This window comes from Sitophilus oryzae, unplaced genomic scaffold, assembly GCF_002938485.1.
Source record: "Sitophilus oryzae breed Bouriz unplaced genomic scaffold, Soryzae_2.0 scaffold_151_pilon_pilon, whole genome shotgun sequence".
NCBI lineage: Eukaryota > Metazoa > Arthropoda > Insecta > Coleoptera > Curculionidae > Sitophilus > Sitophilus oryzae.
The window spans coordinates 1587155-1596156 of NW_022146192.1; positions in this window are offsets into that span (position 1 = coordinate 1587155).

The window sequence follows — 9002 nt, forward strand, 5'->3', positions numbered from 1 at the left end:
AACGTCGTTTCGACACAAAAATTATTCACCAAACTAGTGCAGACTAGGGTTGGCACGAGGTTGTGCCGACGTTGCGCCCCGACGTTTGGTCGCGTGACACAACGTTGTCCCGACGTCCAGATGCTGCTTATAATCTGGATCGGGCCTACTTTGGTTTATCTGGAATCCGAACCGTGGTCCTCACTGAAACTGGTGGAAATACTAAAACAACAAAGTCAGATATTGCAGGTTAATTTATGATCTAAGCAGTACAATCTCAAGTTCGCTACAAGAAACCTAATTGGAAGGAACGTAAATTTCAAGAAGTTTTACATCAATAAACGATAACATCTTTAGCAATGCAATAATGGACATTTCTAAATTATGGCAACCACTTTAAAACATAACAATGCTGGAGTCCTCAGAGGAAACTCCACGCTTTAGTGCACCCAATTCCATCACGGATAAATAATCTGACCGAAACGTTGTATTAATTTTCACAATTACAAAGAATGTTAGTCTTAAAAATACATTTTATTTCATAATTTATCATTGCCTATTGAAGAGGATAAGATTTTGTTGAATTTATCAGCTTCACAGATGCTACTACTTTGGTTAATGTCTTTTAATCCTACCTAATCGGATATTCTGCTTATAACTTTTTTAGTGTTACGTTTGAGATATCAGAGGAAGCTAATATGAGTAAACTAGGTTATGGTATGAAGAGATTATCGACTCAATTTCCTTTTAAGTTCATTAATAATTCTTCATCAGATAATAACCAGCACGGGCATACAATTTTTTCCAAATAAAACTGTATTTAAAATATATACGTGTATAATTTCTTCTTTATTTTAATCCTCTAGCTTGTTTTACACCTGTACCTGGTAAAAACCTAGATCATTTTCCTTATTACCCGTCCGTGGATATAAATAATTTTACATTAATTAAACATATAAGAAATAAACAAAAATCAACTAGTATCTGTTGAAAATGATATCAAAATATTTATTTCCGTAGAGTTCAACTGTTCAACTCGATACTTCCAGGCGTTCCCGAGATAAAGGGACATACAGACAGACGGACTGACAGACAAGAAAGTCATCTTAGAAGGGTTCCGTGTTTTCCTTTTGAGGTACAGAAGGTCAATAGTTTTTATAGAGGTATCTGTTTGAAAAAAAAACGAAAGTGTTCTCGAATAGTTGCATTTATATATTTTAAATAGTTTTTTTTTGTTCTTTGTGTTTTTTTTGCTTCCGACGACGAGAAGATATACAGGGTTGTTCACCACATACGACACGGAATGTTGTAGCTAAACGAATAGATTTTTGAAAATTGTAAGTTCTGGATTCGTTGAAGGACTATTAGAGCTACAATTTAAAAATATTTTTACAAGATACAGACTGTCCCAGATAAATAAAAAATATCAAAGTTGTATTTTTTTAAATGGAACACCCTGTATATTATCACATTTATAGTTTCTACGATTAAAATAAAGGTAAATTTGATTAAGGTTTACTGCATCTTACCGTTTTTATAATATTTAGGTTTTTGTCAAAATACAGTAATAATTTTAATGCTTCGTTTCTCTAGGCGTATTTAAGTTTTTAAAACCAAATATTGTACTGAAGTATTTATTTCTATTTACTTAATTTTGTGTTGCAATAATAAAAATTATACTACCTTATATAGAGTGTCCTAAATATTATTTTAAATAATTACTAGCTTTAAACAGCAATAACTTGTTTAATTTGGTTAGGTTAGGGTGTTCCATTTAACCCTCTATATTTTATAGGAATCAGATGCACAGTTTTGTGTTAAGTTTATAATCATCAGCAGATGATTATAAACTTAAGTACAATCTACAAGTTGAGCGTTTATATACTCGCTCAGTGGGCACCGAGTGGGCGTGGCAAAATCTAGCCAACCGAGTCAGAGCCCACTGAGCGTAACAGTTAGATTTCCGCCACTAGAGTAGTAGGAACAAAGAACTTGAAGGAATTGGACCGTTGTCTCTGTTCATACTATCTTTACATTTATTAATTCTGATGCTTTCATATGCATCTAATTGCCTGTAATTTGAGACTTGTTTAATTAATTTTAAATTATTAAGATCTATACAATGTTCTTTATGAACAATATGTTCGGCAACGCAAGATTTATCCGGTTTACCATATCTTATCTGAGCTAAATGTTCTTTAAATCTAGTTAATATTGATTTTCTAGTTTGCCCAACATATTTCTGATTACAATCTTTACAAGAAATTTCATAAATACCCGACCTTTCCAGTGGAGGTGTTTTATCCTTTGGATTACCTAATAATTGTTGTAATTTATTATTAGCACTATACACAAGTTTATAATTTACATTCTTCAAAATTCCTTTTAGACCACGGGATAACTCTCTATCAAACGGCATCGAAAAATATTTAGACGTGTCTTTCTCCACTTGAAAAGTCGAATTTTCAGAAATCATTAACCTATACCTACGTTTTCTAATTAATTTATCAACTAGTGAAGGAGAATATCCATTACACTCAGCTACATTCCTAATGTAATCTCTTTCTATTTCATATCTTTCTTTGGAAAGTGGGAAACTAAGTTATCTATGAACTAGGAAATTTAAACTAGCCATTTTATGTTCAACACTATGATGTGATTCATTAGGAATATATCTGCGTGTGGTCGTATTTTTCCTATAGATATTAAATTCCAGGCAATTATTAATATTTCTAATAACTCATACATCTAGAAATGGTAATCTGTCGTTCTCAATTTCATGCGTAAATTTAATGGAAGGGAAACGATTATTTAACTTAGAAATAAAATTATCTATGGTGTCTGAATGTGTGTCAAAAACAGCAAAAATATCATCCACATACCTAAACCATACTCTTGGAAAATACTCAAACTGATTCTTAGCCTCCACTTCAAACCTGCTCATGAATAAATTAGCCAAAAATGGAGACAATGGATTACCCATTGCTGTACCTTCCCGCTGTTCAAAAAAGTTGCTATTAAATTGAAAACAATTTTGTTTCATACATAACGATGTAAGCTCAATATATTCACTCACGGTTTTGCTGTCGAGACCATTTGCGTTCAGTAATTCCTTCAAATAGCCTAAAGTATGTGGAATATATAGGGTGTTCCATTTAAATTAAACAACTTATTGCCGCTTAAAGCTAGAAATTATTTAAAATACATTTTTAGACACTTTGTATGAAGTAGTATTATTTTTATTATTGCAACACAATAACTGATCAATAGATAAACATCAGTAAATATTTAGTATTAAAAACTTTGATACCCTTGGAGAAATGAAGCCTTAAAATTTTTTCTGCAATTTCACAAAATTGAAAATATTTCTTAAACGGTAAGGTTTAAGTGTGATAAACCTTAATCAAATTTATCTTTATTTTAATCGTAGAAACCAGAAATGTAATAATATACAGGGTGTTCCATTTAAAAAAATACCACTTTGATATGTTTTATTTATTTGGGAATATCTTGTAAAAATATTTTTAAATTGTAGCTCTCAAAATTGTAAACTCTTTCAACGAACCCAAAACTTACAATTTGTAAAAATCTAATCGTTTAGCTACAATACTCCGTGTCGTATGTGGTGAACAACCCTGTATACTTCCTGAAACGTTAAGCATTTTTTTGTCCGTTAGGCAAATTTGTTTATTATTAAAGCAGTGCTGACAATTATTAGTCTCCGTTAGATTAACGCAGAAGTAAAATAAAAAAATACTGTTATATTTTGTAGATTTTCTTACATGGCGAAATACCCATAGGACTTTTTTGAAGAAATGAATCCGCCACAAAGCTATAGACATTTTTTTATTAACCTTTATCTTTTTATTAATAGATTTTGGCAAATCTGGCGAGTCAGTTGGTACATTGAATTCGATTCTAAATATCATAAAAATCAAACCTTTTATTTTTATCTATTTTTTGTTGTCTAACTAATGAGCACATAACACAAAAGACCTTAATTGAAATATAATATCCATGTCCATTATCAGTCTAAGCATAGAAATCCAAAGAAATATTGTCTATTAAGCTACATCGTCGATCTGTGGTTATTTATTATATTTGGGGCCCGCTTCGTTGTGTCCGTTGGCGGCCGCTGAAGTAGCCTTATTACGTTACATAAGGGATTTTATTAATGGCCGTGTTATTGTGTTGTATCTGTACGAAAGATAATAAAAATTAATCATAACTGTCCCGATCTGTTTAGCTTGTGTGGTCTGTTAATCGGGGAAAAACGACGCTACAAGAAAACGCAATTTTATTTTTTTTAACTAAAGATGAGATTACTGGTAACGTACCTAAAGAATTATTTTTTTGTCTTGTTTGTGAAAAAGGAATCACATTTTTGAGTTGTATGCATGCATGAATTTGCAATGAGATTCATTTTTTCAATTGTGAAAGAAAAAAATATTACCTTGAATGCCAGGAAATTAAAAACCATTTAAAATACCCTACGCGAGTATACTTATGAAGATATGGTTTATTCTACACCCCATGAATAGATAGATTTTTGAGATAGCCGCTACCTGTTGAGATATACAGGTTAGAAGTTTTTGAGGTTAGGATTAACTTAGAAATTTGAAATTTTGAGACTTAGGGTTATTTAAAATTTCCTTTCATTTCAAAATATTTTCAAGGTCACACCACTTCCGGTTACACCGGAAGTCGCCATTAACTTCCTTATTTTAAATGGAACACCCTGTGTATTATTTTATTTTTGGATTTCTAAGGAAATTTTATGTTTATGGTTTTCCTATAACTATTTTCAACTGTTTCTCAGATATCTTGATTTATTTGAAAAGTTTTACAGATTTACCCCTATTTTTAACAAGGGGTTTCTTACTCGTTTTTAATTGGGGATAAACGCTTCTGCGGTAAACTGGAGCAGAGGACTAATACTTTTGAAGTCCATATTGACAACTGATTTATCGCATACAGGGTGTCCAAAATTTGATAACTGATTAGATTATTTTCAAACTCAAAAAAGTTCATTTTTTCAAATGAGACACCCTGTATATTTTTCGAGAGTTGGATGCAGAATTCAATTCTGCATCGATTTGTTATAACTTTCCCTATACCCATTTTCAACGGTTTTCTTGTTAATCCTTATTTTTTATTTTAATTCAATTTTTGACAGAATCGACAATTATCGTTTGTGATTTTTAAAATAAATTAATTATGTTAAAGTAACGAAATTGAATGGAATTAGAACATACGAACAAAACAGGAACAAAACAAAAGTGAAATCATATAAAATATAACATAACATAACAAAACCAACGTATAACAGTAACGGTGAGGCATTAATTATTGACACTAGACGTTAGTGTATCCCTACCACAATAAAAAAAAGTAAACACAATAATTACAAAAATCATTGTTCGAAGTGACCGCTATTTTGGTTGAAACATTGAAAGCTCTGCGATGCACTCCTTGCGAAACAGACCTCCGGATTTTGTCTGGGCATAGATTAAGTAAACGCATGCTTAACAGGGTTTAAACACTTCAATGTTATATTTTATACGTTTTCACTTTTGTTTTGTTCCTGTTCTGTTCGTATGTTGTAATTACATTCAATTTCGTTACTTTAACTAAATTATTTTATTTTTAAACACAAACGATATTGTCGATTCTGTCAAAAAACTGAATTAAAGTAAAAAATACGGATTAACAAGAAAACCGTTGAAAATGGGTATAGGGAAAGTTATAGCAAATCGATGCAGAATTGAATTCTACATCTAACTATCGAAAAATATACAGGGTATCTCATTTGAAAAAGTGAACATTTTTGAGTTTGAAATTAATCTAATAAGTTATCAAATTTTGGACACCCTGTATGCAATAAATTAGTTGTCAATATGGACTTCGAAAGTATTAGTAGTCCTCTGCTTCGGTTTACTGCAGAAGCGTTTATCACCGATTCAAAATGAGTAAAAGACCCACTGTTAAAAATAGGGAAAATCTGTAAAAAAATTCAAATAAATCAAGATATCTGAGAAACAGTTGAAAATAGGTATAGGAAAACCTAATGAAACTCATCATAAAATTTTCTTAGAAATCCAAAAGTAAAATAATATACAGGGTGTTCTATTTAAAATAAGGAAGTTAATGGCGACTTCCGGTGTAACCGGAAGTGGTGTGACCTTGAAAATATTTTGAAATGAAAGGAAATTTTAAATAACCCTAAGTCTCAAAATTTCAAAGTTCTAAGAGTTTCCTAACCTGAAAAACTTCTAACGAACGGCTACGGTGAGAAACCCTGTATTGTGATCTTCTTCTTCTGATCTCTAGGTTACTTTCCTGTCCTATCATTTTTAAATCGTCTAGCAACTTGGAAACTGAACCCTCCATATAACTCATTGTCAATGTCTTATCATTGCTTAATATAAAGAACCGCACAGTTGTCGCACTCTCATAAAATGTGTTCAATCGTTTCTCCCTTAAGGTTGTCGCCCACTAGACCGCGGCGCGACGCGGCGCGGCACCGTGTGGAAATTTCTTTTGTCTGCTTGCCATGTATTTAAATGGACCAACGCACATTAGAGCGCGCAGCGCAGAAGCGCGCCGCGGTATTTCCGTCAAGAAGTCGGAAGACTTCTCTAGCAACTTTTTTCCGTCTCCCGCGTTTCGGCGCGTTGCAGTGTGCGTACTCACAAGGGAAATAATTTTGCATTCGAGTCTTTTCAGTTGGCTTTTTGACTAGGAACTAGTGATATGTATCAATGGCAGAATTGTATTTTTAAAGGTAAATTAGGCAAATCGATTTTCATAAAGGAATATGATTTTTTTTAGTCTTCCCTCACTAGAGACAGATGGACGAAATGCCTTTCTATCAAAGATTTAATATAATTGAGGGGTGTAGAGGCAAAACTGGCAATCTCCACTTTTTAACAAAAGTGACAATCTCCAATTTTTAAATTCTAATTACCTAAATATATAAAAAAGATCAGGGTTTTTTTGACCACATGACTAATATACATATCAGAATAAATAAGAATTATCAAAAATATTAGTAATTTGTCTCTTCTGAAAAAATATGAGGAGTAGATATACCCGGTGTTTTTTCTTCTAAAACCCTCAATTGAGGAGTGCGTAAAATATTTCCTTTATATTTTGTAATACCGAAAAAAATGATTTTGTCTTTTATTAAATCTGGAAAAAGATGGTAAAATTCTCCAAACTTCTTTCTTTTTTTGTTAATCGTATGAGTCCAAACTTTTCCTCACCCCCTCTTCCTCTTCCTCTGTTAGAAGAGCACAAAAAATACGCTTTCGTCCGTACTTGAACTCATTGCTTTAGAAACTAAACTACAGTAAGTAAAAAACACTTCGACTATAACTAAATAGCGTTGCCGCGTTTCAAAAGCGCGCTATAGTGGGCGCAGTCCTTTCGCAGCTGGAAAAAATTCTCTTCCCAGCGCCGCGCCGCGCAGCGGTCTAGTGGGCGACAACCTTTAGATTGACAAAATTATAGCGTTAATTGAAAGAATTGGGAAGATACGCAACCTAATGAGCGAATGCGTGACAAGACTGTGTGGGTGACTTCCCCTTACGTCTCAAGTGCTGTACGGTGGAGACACCAATCGTTCTGCGGTCAACGCATAAAACACTTATTTTCTCTAATTCGGCCAGCGAAGACATATCGAAGACGGTGTGGATCTGAAAGCGACAGTGTTGCCATATTAAAATGTGTAATATCTGTAATACGTTTGACGAAAATATCTTTGGATGAAAAATCCGCTGTTTATGTATTGAAAATTTATTCGTGTTAAACATAGAATGAACAACAAAAATAAAAATTCTTTTATAGGTACTGAATATGTCGTATAATCGAAAAAAGACGTTTAGTTGGCTTGGAAATGACGATTACTGACATTTATTATAATATTTTACAGATGAAATAACAGTGATCTGCGTTTCCATATAATATTATATTAAATTTTTTAATGATAGAAAATCCTTATTATTAACGTACTGTACCCAAAATCCGTAAATCTGCGGACTAATGTAATTCTGGCAACACTGTCTCCGGCAACCACACACTCTGTCGACTGAAAGTAGTACGGTAAACAATTCTTTATTCGCTGCGCTGTAAACAACTTTCAGCGCGCAGCAGCGCAGAGCTAAACTAAATCATAGAATTCTCGGACAGGCTGACGGTAACGCCAGCTACATCTCGGACAGGGTTTGTGCCACAAAATCGCCCATAAGGTTGCGCATCTTCTTATTTGTTCAATCAACGATTATAGTTATATAATATTTAAAGCCAAAAATGGAATTACGTGTAGAATAGTCATAATATTCATTCTGTTCGTTCCTAAAAATGAAAAAAAAAGTACATAAAAAAAATAAAAAATAAAAGTACTCTCAAACTAATTTCTAAAACTTAATTAACATAAAAATCAGTCTTATATAAATTAAATCACGTCAAGTTATAAATTAAAAGGTGGATAGACGTCAAAAAGAAATCTTAAAAAGAGTTAGTATTTCTGACATATAGTAAAGGGATCGTCTCTTAAGTACTGCTATATTTTTAACGAAAAAATGTGCTAGAAAAAATCTATTCAGACGTGTTAATTCTTTTAGTGTTTCGTGCGAGATATGACAGCTGAACGTCTCGGTTTACGCCCTACCTTTTAACTCATGTATCACGTTTTTATTTGTACCATTTATATGATTTGCTTGTTTAATATTGGTTAAAAGATTTACAGTTAGCTGTACCAGTAGAATTTTTTAGTATTCAGCAGATTATATTTCAGTTTCATTTTGGATATATCATCGCTATATTCGCTGGAGTATCATTTTCAGAAATATTTTCACATATGAGGGCTTGAGAAGTGAACTAGATCAAGTCCTAGAAGAAAATTATGGAGAAAATGAGAGTTAAAGTTGTTTAATGTTACTTAATTAAAATAAAACAAGCTGGAGAAGAAAACTTGATACAATGCTTTATTATATTTTAAATTGTATAATTTGCAAACTAAA